The sequence below is a fragment of the Myotis daubentonii genome, chromosome 1 (assembly GCF_963259705.1).
Source record: "Myotis daubentonii chromosome 1, mMyoDau2.1, whole genome shotgun sequence".
Taxonomy (NCBI): Eukaryota; Metazoa; Chordata; class Mammalia; order Chiroptera; family Vespertilionidae; genus Myotis; species Myotis daubentonii.
The window spans coordinates 49416882-49432147 of NC_081840.1; the positions used below are offsets into that span (position 1 = coordinate 49416882).

Below are 15266 nucleotides of genomic sequence, written 5' to 3' on the forward strand. Positions count from 1 at the left end.
TGATTACCAGGGGATGAGTGAAGAAAATGTGGAGTGATTACCTAGTAGGTATGCAGTGTTTTTTAGGGGTGATGAAAATGTTTTGAAACTGGAAAGGGGGGGATTGCCCAACATTTGAATACACTAAAAGCTACTGAATTGTACACTTTAAAATGCTTAATTGTATGTTATATGAATTGCACCCCAATAAATCCTATATAATAAAACCCTAATATGCAAATCAACCAAACAGTGGAACAACCAGTTGCTATGATGTGCACTGACCACCAGGGGGCAAACACTCAATGCTGGAACTGCCCCCAAGAAGAAGGCGACTGGCGGTGGAGATTGGGGGGCAGGGCCAGCTGGTGGGCAGTGCCAAGGCGGGTGCCAGCAGGGGCCCCCGATCACCCCGCCTGCTGGTCACCCCACAGATCGGCCTTGATTGCCGGCCAGGCCTAGGGACCGTACTATATATATTGGGAACAGTCTCTCAGATTTAATAATTAAAACCTGGCAAGGCTACTCTAACACTGAAAAAACAGGATGATGCAGTGATGACATGCATGGACTCTGGCTTGGACATATTGTGGTCAGCCCTGATTCTGACACTTGTAACTGTGTGACAAAGCCAATTACTTAACTTCTCTCTGCTTCAGTTTTTCCACCCATAACGTGGGGAAAATGGTACTACTGCCTCTGAAGGATCATGCTATGTACTACTTTTTATAATCAGGGCAAAAAAATGTAGCTGCCCATACAACAGCAAGATGTTTTTCACCTGCATGAAAAGTATGGCCACTGGTGCATGCAGCATCCTGGATTGTGAGAGGAATGTCCGTCTGCCGGTTTAGGCCCGACATCCCCTGAGGGGTCCTGGATTGTGACAGGATGCAGGCTGGGCTGAGGGACCCCCAGCCCATGCATAGATTTCATGCACCAAGGCTCTAGTGTATATATAAAAGCCTAATATGCAAAGTGTCCCCACAGGAGTTCGACTGACCAGGAGTTCAATTACTCCCTATGATGCGTGCTGACCACCAGGGGGCAGCACAGAACAAAGGAAGGCCCCAGCTGCTGCTAGGGACCCTACCCGTGCATGAATTTCATGCACTAGGCTTCTAATACTACAATAAGAATACATAACCCTGAAGTTCTTTACGATTAGACTGATGTGCCTACAGTAGGCACTCAAAAGATACCTTCTTTTCATTATTCTACCTTTATCACTGCCTGCCCCTTCACCCCCCCTTTCAGGATGATTCCTTCTTCTCATGAGAAAAGAAAATAATAAGATAACAGTATTTTCAATGGAAAGTGAGTGGATATGATGAGGAAGGGTGCAAATACAATTTCTGTGCACCTGGAATAGATAAATCTAGGTCAGCCCTGTAAGATGTTAGTGTCTATTAAGCCACATGGTGTACCTTGTTTAAAGTGTTTCAAGTGTCTTAGCTGGTTTGACTCAGTGGATAGAGCATTGGCCTACGGAATGAAGGGACACAGGTTGGATTCTGGTGAAGGGCACATGCCTAATTTGGGGTCTCGATCCCCAGTAGGGGGCATGCAGGAGGCAGTCGATCAATGATTCTCGCTCATCATGAATGTTTCTATCTCTCTCTCTCTCCCTCTCCCTTCCTCTCTGAAATCAATAAAAATATATTTAAAAAAATAAAGTGTTCCTGGTGGCCTTTAAACATCATAAAGGCGTGGGAAAGGACAGAGGCAGCTGCAGCGTCTAGAGCACTCCATCTAGGGCAGGCATTTGCCGAGGAAGCAGCGAGTCGTAATTCTAATAGTTTAGCAGCACATGATATGCCATAGTTGGTAGGCCATCTGTCAGCAAGGCAAGTGTTCTGCCTTTGGCTATGACTTTTATATATTCTTTCCAACAGAGGAAGAATAACAGAACAACAGAAATCCCAAACACTGCACTCACTGGTTGAAAAATAGGCATTTTTCTAGCTGAATGAAGGCAATTGCCATCTGACCTATGTGGTTATTGGTTCATTTCTAGAAGCACCAAATGGGACTCCCGTCCTATTAGCATGCTAGGACTGATTGCAGGTTACGATTCCTTCTGATTTCCACCCTGCAGGGAATTAACATTTCTACCTGATTCTAGAAATAGGTCATATATCACTTGCCCCCATTATCTTCTCTCAAAAGCCCCCCTTCAGCCCTCTCAGACATGCTTGGGGGTTTTGCCTGCCACCTTGTTTTCACTCTTACCACTTAGTTGCCCCCTGAAATATGTTTACTCACTTTCTGGGTCCTTATAACTCTATGGCGCTGTGCTGATACTCAATGTGATGGCAGAGGGAAAACAGAGCCAGAGTGGGAATTCACATCTCAAAAGCAAGGAGAGTGGCAGGTAAAGATGCTATGGAGACAAGGATGTAGTCTGACTGGGGGTATGAGTGCAGTCAGCTGATCAATCAGTCATTATCTGCCTTCCAGCACCTTCTGTACCTACTATTTGGAGAGCACTAGCTGTGATTAATGAAGGGCTTGGGTTCAAGGCCAGTTACTAGCTGTGGCTTCTGGAGTAACCATGGGCTTGGCCTCAGTTTCCTCTTCTGTAAATAGAAGGTAAAAATCTCTTCTTAGGGCCATTTTAAGAATTAAATGAACGCAGCCCAGCACCTACCACAAAGCAAGTGTCCCGTAAGTGACACTCAGCATAACAGAATCTCTGCTGGGGGTGTCTTCACTGTCGGGATTCCTAGGGAGATAAGGCCAGAACACCTGAATTATTTCACAAATCATACACATGCCAAAAGATGTGGTTCTGATTCTCATGTTTGGGGTATCCATGAGGAAAGGGCTCCAGCCAAATAGATGGCTGGAATAATAATAGAAGTTATACCCACCACTCATTTTTTGCATCTCTGAGCTTCACAATGACCCAGCATTTTATAGTGAAGAATCTGTGAGAGATTAGGTAACTTGCCCATCTCAGGTCTGACTAACCATGGTTTTCTTACAACCCAATACTATTTGGGAAGGAAAGCTTTGTGGGAGAGCTAGAATTTGAGTTGTACCATAAAGAATGAGCTGATTTGAATGGACCATGAGTCTGTCTTGGATTATCATGACTGGATAGACCATCCTCCAGGCAAGGAGGTGCAGCTGCGACCAAAGTTTGGAGAGGGGAATGAGGTTGCCCAACAATAAGGAGACACAATCACTGTGGAGTGGGAGGAAAGAATGATATATCACAACCCCAAGTCTTCAGTCTTAAAACTGTTCTATGCTTCACTTTTTCCAGCTGACCACAGCATGTTGCCAGCATTATTTTGTCCCTTTTTATGTGATTACAATCCACTTTAGAGGGCCACCTTAGCCTCCACGGAAGGAACATTTGGTATTTCTGAACATCAGAAGTAGCCGAGTCCAGAGTGCTCTGATCACCCAGCTGAAGGAGTGTGCTAAATGAAAGTCTCAATGATTTTAGGTCCATCTGTGTCCCGCTAAAGTAAAACAGAACAGATACTTCAGGGAAAACTGGAACACACAGCTTGTGTTTATACAACCTTATGACTCAGCCAGACCCCATGGGACTGGCTTTGAGAAAGCTGCCCTACAGTTAGTGACAAATACATGTCAATAACAACAACCACAGCCCGTGATGTATGTACTTCACAATATAAGCAGTACATAGCTCTTCTAAGACTCAGGGTTTGTGTGTCCCTGGGCAAATCAAGCTTGAATGGAGCCTTCACCCTGCCCCTGACAGCCACCCAGTGAGTCTGGGTGAAGCTCCAGTGGCCACCAACAGTCGCCAGCTTCTTGCCCCACCAGCCTCGTTCTGTACCCTGACTTGCTGTGACCACCCAGGACTTTAGCTGCTTGACCAAGTGGCCTCAAGTTGTTCAGGAACGTGAAAAGCAGGTTTCTGAAAGCCGATTGTATGCAGTGTCTAATTCTACTAATAGAAAAATTACAAAAGTAAGTGCACTGGGTTAGAAATTAGGTGACCTCATTTCCTTTCCTCCCAATCAGGGTCCCATGTCCCAGGGCTAACTACCTGTGTCTTGGAATACCAGGAAGTCTTAGCTTCTCATGACTTAGGACTCTTCAAGTCCAAGCTTAAAGGACTTTATTTGGATTAGACATGGTGCCTTCCAATTCCCACAGGCTTCTAATACTGTGGAGGCTTTAATTTAAAGCTTAATATATGTAAACTTTTATTGCCTTCCCCCACCCCATTTCCCTTTGGTAACCTCTATACTATTGAAACCTATATAATTTTATTAACCAATGTCACCCCAATACATTTAATAAGACATTTCAAAATAAAAAGCTTAATGTAAACTGCTGATTTTGAAGAACTCCTGGATTTAAGTAAAACATGTCAAGGTGAACTCCTTGCCGAGCCTCAGGATAAAATTAATTTTTCATACATGAGAAAATAATTGTTTTCACCCATATCCAAATAGGATGAGGGCTTTAAAAAGTACAGGACTAAAGTTTAAGAAGAATTTAGTTTTTCTCAATTTGATCAAATGTTCTGATTACTTTCAGTGCCAAACATTTTAATTTAGTTCTTCTTTCTCTTAGGTGGGCTCAAGCTCTTCTATCTAATTTTGAAAATGAGAAGACATTTAATTTACGTTTTCTCATTCGCTTCAAGAGTCTACCAATCACATCATTTAAATTCTAAATCCCTTCTTTAAGTAACTTCAAAGCCAAAGAGGAAATTAAAAGATTTTAATCCATTTCCTGATTTTACCCAACGTAATGGGAAGGGATTCCTGTTCTCAAACAGGAGAGATGCAAAACCTTAGGCGAATTTACATGTCTTTCTTTCTTTTTTAAAATTTTATTGATTTATCACAGAGAGGAAGGGAGAGGGATAAAGAGTCAGAAACATCGATGAGAGAGAAACATACACCAGCGGCCTCCTGCACGCCCCCCACTGGGGATGTGCCCGCAACCAAGGTACATACCCCTGACCGGAATTGAACCTGGGACCCTTGAGTCCGCAGGCCAACACTCTATCCACTGAGCCAAACCGGTTAGGCTACATGTCTTTCTTTCTAAATGTTAGGAAGCTCAATCCTGGGATTTTTCTCCATTCTTCACCTGTAATTTATAACAATGTAGAGTCCCACTTGTTTCATAAAGGCTGCTCAAATGCTCTAATCCACAGTGATCTCTCTGTTCCTCAAAATCCAGATAGTAACTGTCACCCAAACATATTTCCCAAACCAAGTAGCATAACTTGTCTAAGCTAGCATTTCTCAAACTGTCTCAGTACTGGACTGGTTTCTCCTCTCTCCAAATTATTGCAGACTAATACCTTTGTTAAAAGAGAACAATGAAATATTTGAAAAATGAAATAAGAAAAAAAAAGACATGTAAAATACAAGCCCAGGTTTATTGTTACTACATTGCACAGATAAAATTTTTCATTTTAGAGGGGATGTGCCCCATTCTCAAAGTGCCTTAAGTGTGTAGACACTGTTCTCAGTTTCTGCACTTATCTTGTCTCACACCAATAACAACGAGCTTGCAGACCTGCTCTGGCTCTGGCCTCACGTAGCACTGGTTATTACATGCAGTGCCTCGGTATTTTTACATATGTTACTTTTTGTGTTGTGTAAATTACTTGTAGACAGAAATTACATAGGTACATATTTCTGTATTCACATATCCCCACTCCCTCCAGTAAGATGCATAGTAGATAATTATTAGTAGTGATTACAATAATAATGGTAATGATCATTCTAATTTTTAAAAATAATTAGTAGCATTATTGGTAATATTAATGAATTATTATTTCTGTTCTTTTAAAAATCAACAAAAATATATTGAGAACTCACTCTTCAACTTCTCTTTAACATTATATTCAAAATACTCAATTATTTAAACCTAGTTTTTTTATGGAGAGTGTAATTTTTAAAAATCTAAGGAAACATAAGCATCTTGAGTTATTATTAATCAGGGTGCTGTGTTTCTTCCACAGTGGATCAGAAAAGAATTACGTATGAGAAACCCCATACTTTGCATGTTCTCCACATCTTGGTTCTTGTTCTGCTAAAATATGCTCAAAATTTTTTTATTATTATCTTCAGTGTGTTCAAGACACAGGAGTGCTTAGGAAGAAAAATATAGTGGAGTATCAATTTTGCTATGTAATATTGAAAACCTAAAAAAAATTACTGCTTCTACCCCAGAAACCCCCCAAACCTCAGTCCCCACTCTCCAGTCAAAAAGAAGAACTACAAAGGTAGCTGTCTTCATGTGAAACCCAAACGAAGTCATATTAATGATGGGGAGAAAACAAAATAATAGGTGACATCAGAGAAAATGGTGAAGTAAGGAATTCTAAAAGTCTACCTCTCCATAAAAATAAATAAATAAATAAATAATCTGGCAAAACTATCAGAATCACATTTTTAAAACTCTGTAATCTAACCAAAGGCTTACAGTAACCTGGGGAGCATTTATTCTTTTTTTAAAAAGCCAATTCTTAAGAAGATCAGACTTACTGGTGTCTTAACTTACCTTAATCCTATCAACAGCAGCCATGAAAATAGCAGCCCACATTCTCAGTGCATGTATTGTTACAGGAAAGGGGACCTGGCCCTGAGCGGGTCTGCCAGTAATGTATAGGTTGCAGGTGATTTTGAAAGTATGTTTATTAAAGCTGGGGACAGTGAAACAAAAGATGGAGTTGAGATAGAAGAAGCAACAGGAGAGAGCCTAGGATGGGCTACTTTGGCTCTCTGAGAAGTCAGAGAAAAGGGGGCCTTGGACACAGGTTCAGGGGATTAGCTCGGGATGAGCTGCCACTGCCCATTGCTGCCTTAGTTGCAAGTCTCGTGAGGTCCCTTAGAGTTTAGGAGATGCATGCCTGTAGGGGGGAGAAGAGGGGAAAGAAAAAGGTGTGTGCCTGTTCCTAGGAAGGAGAGTGTGTGCTAGGTCCTTTGTTTTGAGGGTTTTTAAAGGCTGGAAGTTAGGGAAGGTCTCAGAATATTCATCAGCTTTTCCAGCTGTGCCTTTTTAGGGTTGTGGTCTCCACTGATTGGTCAGCACCTGCCGGGAGCCGGTCCATCCTTGCTGTTTCAAGGGACCTGGCATATATGGCATACGGTTCTTAATATGTTTGCTCACCTTCTTGGCACTGTGTTTTAACCAAAGTAACCTCTCCGAGAAAGGTTGAATCCCCAGGTAGGGATTTTCCCCTGAAGTTAGGGAGGGAATAAAACCCCTCAACTAAGTGCCAGGCGGGTAATTAATCCCTTTAACTACGAACAATCATGCTTAAACTACATAATCTTTTCTCCCTGGAATGGAGATAAGAAACGCCCTAACCTTTGTAATAGAGATTGATAGGATTGAATCAACTGGTATAAATACAGTTGTAACAAGACAGAAACACTCAGAGCTTAGAACAGAATTCAGAAGACAGAACCTACGCGGGACCTGGAGATGGAGGAGCTTCGCTGGAGAGAACATGGCAAAAGATCCTGGACTGAACCTGACTGCTGAGATTGGCAGGAGAGCCTGACTAGAACCTGGTGACTCAACCTGGCTGGAGAACCTGTACAGAACCTGGCTGGAGATCCTAACCAGAACCTCTCTGGAGATCCAGACCAGAACTTGGCTGGAGATCCTGGCTGGAGATCCTGGCTAGGCTGCTGATCAACTGAACGCTGTCTCCGTGTCATTCCTTCTTCGCCGACTCCGTCCACGCCTTTGGGGACCCCTGGACCCGCTGGGGTTGGACCCCGGCAAGCACCAGGCAGGGGGTCATTAGTCATTGCAGCTGGCCCTAGGGTTGTACACCTGGTTTTGCTGCTTTTCTGGGCCTGGAGCTGAAATACAACTGAGGCCTAGATGTTATCTCTAGGGAGGTGACCTTCTGTATCTGGCTGTAAATTGCTCAACTAGTTTGTTCAGCTATCTGTCTCAGTTTCCACTTGCCAAGGAATTTTCTTAGCTTCTTACTATCCTGTCTCAGTATCATGGACCTCATTCACAAAGAATTTTTATTTGGTCTGTCTGGAAGGCCCACTCAAAAGGAATGCCTTTCTCTCTTGTTTAATGTTAAGTCACTCCCCAGGGGGCATGATTTAAAACATATTAGATTAACCAAATAGAAATTCAGGACTTGAAAAGTATAATAACTGAAAGAAAAATTCACTAGAGGGACTCAACAATGGATTTGAGCAGATCAAAGAAAGAATTAACAAGCTTCAAATAGGTTAATTGAGATTTTTCAGTCAAAGGAACAAGAAGAAAAATAAAAATGAAGAAAAATAAACAGAGCCTAGGAGACCAGAGGCCATCAACTACACCAAGATGAAGAGAGAAAGGGCGAAAGATTATTTAAATAAACTGGTGAAACATCACCAATTTCATAAGAAACATCAACATAAACATACGAGAAGCTCAAAGAATGTCAAGTGAGATAAACTCAGAAATCCACACTAAGACACATCAAAATTAAACTGTTGAAAACCAACGACAATAGAGAATTTGGAAAGCAGCTAGAAAGAAGCACCATGTCCTATATACTGGATTCTCAATAAGATTAAGAACTGATTTTTTTTTTTTCATTCCAAACCATGGAAGCCAAAGGATACAGCTAACAGAAAAAATACTGTCAACCAAGAATTTTGTATCTGACAAAATTATCCTTCAAAAATGAAGGAGAAATTAAGATATTCCCAGATAAAAACTGAGACAGTATGTCACTGGAACACCTGACCTATGTTAAAAAACAAAACAAAACAAAAACTTCAAATCAATAACCTAATCTCTACCTTATCTAATTACAAAAGAAGGAGGAAACTAATCCCAAAGCAAGAAGAAAGAAGCAAAAACAAATATTGAGGTGGGGAGAAAAGAAATAGAGACTAGAAAATAACCGAAAAAAATCAGAAACAAAAATTAGTTCTCTGAAGGGATCAATAAATTTGACAAACTTTAACAAAGGCTGACCAAGAAAAAAGATGACTCAAATCAGGAATGAAACAATAGACATTACTACCAATTTTATAGAAATATAAAAAATTATAAGAGAGTATAATGAGCAAGTGTATACCAACAAACTGGAAAACAAAGATGAAATGGACAAATTCTTAGGAACACAGAAACTACCAAAACTTACTGAAGAAGAAACAAAAATATGAATAGACTTATACCAAATAGATTAAGTTAACAATAAAAAAAAAAACTTTCAACAAAGAAAACTCAGGACCAGATAACTTTACTGTTGAATTATACTAGACATAATTTAAAGAAGAATTAACACCAATCCTCCTCAAAGTTTTTAAAACATTTATGAGGAGGGAGCACATTCTAAGTTATTCCATGGGGCTAGTATTACCCTGATTCTAAAGCTAAGCAAAGACATCACAATATAAGAAATATATACATCAATATCCTTAAAGAATATGTAAGCAAAAATTCTCAACAAAATACTAGAAAACTAAATCCAATAGCATATTAGAAGAAGTGGACACCATGTCTAAGTAGAGTTTATCCAAAGAATGCAAGGTTGGCTGAACAAACAAATTGATCAATGTGTAATACATAATCTATATATATAAAAGCCTAAGCAACTGAATGACTGTTTGACCAGTCAGTTACTATAATGTGCACTGACCACCATGGGGCAGACACTCAACGCAGGAGCTGCTCCCTGGAGGTCAGTGCACTCCCACAGTAGGAGCACTGCTCAGCTGACTGACACACGCCAGCCACGGGAGTTCGCTACCTAGGGGCAGCAGCAGGTGCAGCAGGGCTGGAATGAGCAGGAGTAGCGTGATGCCCAGCCCAGGCTTGGGCTCCTCCCTGGCCGCCTGCTGCTTTGTGCACTACTACACCCCTCGGGGGATGTTGGACTGCCAGTTTTGGTCTAGTTTCTGCAGACTAGGTTGGCCGAAACTGGCAGTCTGACATCCCCTGAGGGGGTTCTGGATTGCGAGAGGGCGCAGACCAGGCTGAGGGACCCCACTGGTGCACGAATGCATGCACCGGGCTGCTAGTGTTAATAGAATAAAAGAAAAGAGCCCACATGTTCATTTCAATAGATACAGAAAATATGTTAGACTAAATCTACATTCTTTCAAGATAAAAATATGGAACAAACTAGAAATAGAAGAGAATTTTCTTAACTTGATAAAGGGCATCTATGAAAAATCCATAGCTAACATCATACTGACTGAATCATCACACTTCCCCTGTAAGATCAGAAACAAGAAATGGATGTCTGCTCTCACCACTTCTAGTCAACATAATACTGGACATTTTAGTCAAGACAAATAGGTAAAAAAGTAAAAAGCCTCTAAATGGGAAGGAAGGAATTAAAATTATATGAGCAGATGACATAAGCTTATATATATTAAACCTTAAAGATTATACATTCATATACACATACAACTAGAGTTAATAAATGAATTCAGCAAAGTCACATGATAATAAATCAACATACGAAATAGATTTGTATTACTATGCAGCAGGTACTTGAATAACCTCATTTCATTCAATGTCATTTCATTATAATGTTGATTAAGATGCCATAGAAACTTAACTCTTTTTTACATTTTTATTGAATTTGTTGGGTTGATATTGGTTAATAAAATTATGAAGGTCTCAGTCACACAATTCTATAATACATTACCTGTATAGTATTGTATTGTGTGTTCATCACTCAAACTTATGTCTCCTTCTGTGACCATTTACCCTCTTCTACCTCACTCCACTCCCTTTCCCTCTGGTAATCACCATACTGTTGTCTCTATCCATGAGTTTTGTGGGGGTTTCTTTGGCTTAATCCCTTCACCTTTTTCACACAGCTTCCCAAACCCCCACCCCTCTAACAGATGTCAGTTTTCTGTATCTATGAGTCTGTTTCTGTTTTGTTGTTCATATTGTTCATTAGATTCCACATATTAGTGAAATCATATGGTATTTGTCTTTCGCTGACTGGCTTATTTCACTTAGCATAATACTCTCCAGTCCACCCATGCTGTCGCAAAAGTAAGATTTTCTTCTTTTTTATGGTGGAGTAGTATTCATGTATAAATGTACCACAACTTTTTTATCCACTCATCTATTGATGGGCACTTGGGCTGCTTCCACTTCTTGGCTATTGAATAGGGGTGCATATATTATTTTAAATCAGTGTTTCAAGTTTCTTTGGATATATTCCCAGGAATCACTGGGTCATACGGCAGTTCTATTTTTAATTTTTCGAAGTAACTCTATAGTGCTTTCCATAATGGCCGCACCAGTCTGCATTCCTACCAATAGTGCATGAGGATTCCCTTTTCTTCACATCCTCACCAACACTTGTTGTTTGTTGAATTATTGATGATAGCCATTCTGACAGGGGTGAAGTGATATTTTATTGTGATTTCAATTTGCATTTCTCTGATGATTTAGTGACATTAAGCATCTTTTTATATGCCTATTGGCCATCTATATGTCCTCTTTGGAGAGTGTCTATGCAGGTCTTTTGACCATTTTTCAATTGAATTGTTTAGGTTTGTTGTTGTTGTTGTTGTTGTTAAGTTGTATAATTCTTTTATAAATTGTGAATATTAACCCTTTATCAGATGTATCATTGGCAAATATCTTCTCCCATTCAGTGGGTGGTCTTCCTTTGTTGATAGTTTCCTTTGGTGTGCAAAAACTTTTTAGTTTGGTGTAGTCTCATAAGTTTATATTTTCATTTGTTTCCCTTGCCTGAGGAGATATATCAGAAAATAATATTGTTATAGGATATGGATTTTTATGGTTTTGAGTCTAACATTTAAGCCTTGAATCCACTTTGTTTATTCTTGTGTATAGTGTAAGAAAGTGTTCTAATTTCATTTTTTTGCACATATCTGACCAACTTTCTCAGCACCACTTATTGAATAGACTGTTTTTACCACATTGTATGCTCTTTCCTCCTTTGTTGAATATTAATTGACCATAAAGGCATGAGTTTATTTCTGGGCTCTCTATTTTATTCCATTGATCTATATATCTTGTTTATATAAATTAGCCTATGGTAAAATTGGATTCCTTATACATTGTTGCACTTAAAGGCGTGGAACCTATCAACAATCATTTGAAACATGAAATATAGAACATAATTTTACTTTCAATTGCATCAAAGATAATATATATTTATAAATAAATTTAACCAAGAAAGTGAAACTCTTGTATATCGAGTACTACAAAAATTTTTAAATAAAGTATGCCCTGTGTTCATGAATTATAACACTCAATATCATTAAGATAGCCATATTCCCCAAATTGCTCTACAGTAATCCCTATCAATTTCTACTGGGTTTTTTGCTGATCTCCAAATTCATAAGGAAATGCAAGAAACACTGCTTAACCAAAACATTCTCATTAAGAAAAACAAAGTTGGAAGACTCACACTTCCCAATTTCAAAGCTTATTACAAAACTACAGTAATTAAATGAGGGTGATACTGGCATAAGGGTAGACCTATAGACCAATGAAACAAAATTGAGGATCCAGAAATAAATTCATATGTGTTTAGTCAATTGATTTTCAACAAGATTGCCAAAACAAGTCAATGAGAAAAGAATAATCTGAACATTGTTTCTCAGATAACTGGAAGTTGGACCCTTACCTCACACTCTATACAAAAAAAAATCAAAAAAAAAAAATCAAAGACTTAATGTAAGATATAAAACTACAAAACTCTCAGAAAGGAAACAAAGGTATGACTTTGGATTAACTAATCATTTCTTAAATATAATCCCAAAAGCATAGGCAACAAAAGAAAAAAAATTAATAAATAAGACTTCATCAAAATTAAAAACTTTTGTGCAGGAAAGTGAAAAGCAACCCACAGAATAGAAGAAATTATTATAAGGATCTAGTATCCAAAATATGTCAGAACTCATACAACTCAACAATAAAAGAGAAACAAATAAAAAGTAAAATGGTAAAAGTGTAGGAATAGATATTTCTCTAAGGGAAATATGCAAATGGCCACTATGAAAGATGGTCATGAAAGGGCACATCAAAAGATGCTTAATATCATTATTCATTAAATGAATGTGATTTAAAAACACAATAATATACCACTTCACACCTACTTGGTTGATAGTAATAATAATAATAATAACAACAACAACAACTGTGGAAGAGGCTATGGAGTAATTAGAACCCTCATACATTGCTGGTGGAAATGTAGAATGACTAACCTCTGTGGAGACCAGTTGGAGTACCTCAAAAAGTTAAATGTAGAGTTGTTATTCGACTCAGTTATTTCACTCAGAGGAATATACCTAAGAGAATTGAAAACATATGCTCACACAAAAACTTATGCATGAATATTCATAGTAACTTTAATAATAATAGTGAAGAAGTAGAAACAAAATGGTCTGCATCAACTGATGAGTGGATAAGCAAAGATAGTATATCCATACAATGAAATATTATTCAGCTATAAAAAGGAATGAAGTATTGCTACATGCTACAACATGCATGAACCTGCATGTCAGAAAAAGAAATCAGACATGAAATGTCACATATTATATATCCTGTTTATATCAAATGTCCAGAATAGGCAAAACCATAGAGACAGAAAGTAGATTAGTGGTTGCCAGGGACGGAGGCAGAGGGAAATTGGGACTGTCTGCTAACAGCTATGGATTTTCTTTTGGGGGCCATGAAATTTGTCCTGGAATTTCTCTTGATGTTCATAGAAAACTATAAAATACTGAAAACTACAGAATTATGCACTTTAAAATGGTAAAAATAGTGAATTTTATGTTATATAAGTTTATCTTAATAAAAACGGAAAAGCCTTTGTTTTTATAAAAATATCAAACCTCAGAGGGAAGGTAGGGGAGAGTGGGGGTAAGAGGGAGAGATCAACCAAAGGACTTGTATGCATGCATATAAGCATAACCAATGGACACAGACACCAGGGGGTTGGGTGAGGGCATGAGTGGGGCGGTTGGGGGGACAATGGGGAGATAAGCATACATATGTAATACCTTAATCAATAAAGAAAAAATAAAATAAATTTTTAAAAGTATGAAAAAACATAATTTACTTGGTTTAACACAGTGTTTTATTGTTAGATACTGGATACTTTGTTGAGCTAAAACTGACATTGTTGAGAGAGAGAGAGAGAGAGAGAGAGAGAGAGAGAGAGAGAGAGAGAGAGAGAGAGGGGAAGCTATCGAATACCATTCTTTCTTTTTTTTCCTGCAAAAAGCTTTATTGTTTCATTTTGTCCAATGAAGAGGGCATGGGAGAAGGCTTCAGGGTGGTTAAAAGAATGGCCAGTAGTTTCAGTAAGAGGCTCAGTAAAAGCCAGACAGCAGGGGGCTGCAGAGGGCCTCTGAAAGGCCTCTGGGCTCCACAGGCTCCTAGTCGTGCTTGAGGATGAGCCTTTTGAGGAGATACTTGCCCAGCCCAGCCTGGGGGTGGGCAGCCTGCAGGTGTGAGTCAGGTGGTCGCCCATCTTCTTGATAAGTTTCACCTGCTCACCCATGAAGTGGTTCTCCAGGCAGTCACAGAGATGAGAGTCTGTGCGGGTAGAACTCAGGGTCTGCAGCTCCAAAAGGGCCTGGTTCAGGTTCCTCTCCAAGGCCAGGGCGGCTTCCAAGGTGTCCTGAGTTTTGCCCCACTCATCTGGGGAGGCTTTAGCACATCCTGGGAGAGAATGCGGCCACCGTGCTGATTTTGCAACTTTAAGAGATGTTCAGTGCCTTCCCGCTTCTTCTCCATCAACTCGCTGAAGAAGTGGCCCACACCCTCAAGAGCCACTCTTCAAGGTCAAAATAGAAGCCCAGAGAGAGGTAGGTGTGGGAGGCCCGCAGATGCAGGTTGGCTGGGTCCATGGTCGGCAAACTGCGGCTCGCGAGCCACATGCGGCTCTTTGGCCCCTTGAGTGTGGCTCTTCCTAAGCCTTAGGGGTACCCTAAGTAAGTTAATAACAATGTACCTACCTGTATAGTTTAAGTTTAAAAAATTTGGCTCTCAAAAGAAATTTCAATCATTGTACTGTTGATATTTGGCTCTGTTGACTAATGAGTTTGCCACCTAGCCGCTAGGTGGTTGACCACAGCCTCCACCTCGGTGGAATAATTCTGATGAGCTCACGGTTGTTTGGCAATAAGAAGTTAAGGTAGAAAAAAAACAACAAAAAAAAAAACCCCAAAAAACCCAAAATGGTGTGTTGGCTGGTCTTGGAGGTGGTTCTGAAGGTGGTGACTGGATAAGAGGCAGGAGTGTGGCCGGAGGCTGGACGAAGGGGCATCCCTGGGTCTGTTCTGTTCAAACACTGT

At 39.8% G+C, this 15266-nt stretch overlaps 1 protein-coding gene and 1 pseudogene across 1 annotated transcript in view; one reads left to right on the plus strand and one right to left on the minus strand.

The window, feature by feature from the left end:
* RORA (RAR related orphan receptor A) overlaps positions 1–15266 on the plus strand; it is a 734689-nt gene that overhangs the window by 247785 nt on the left and 471638 nt on the right. The gene's annotated exons all lie outside the window — the stretch shown is intronic.
* On the minus strand, positions 10168–14801 carry LOC132227813 (ferritin light chain-like; annotated as a pseudogene).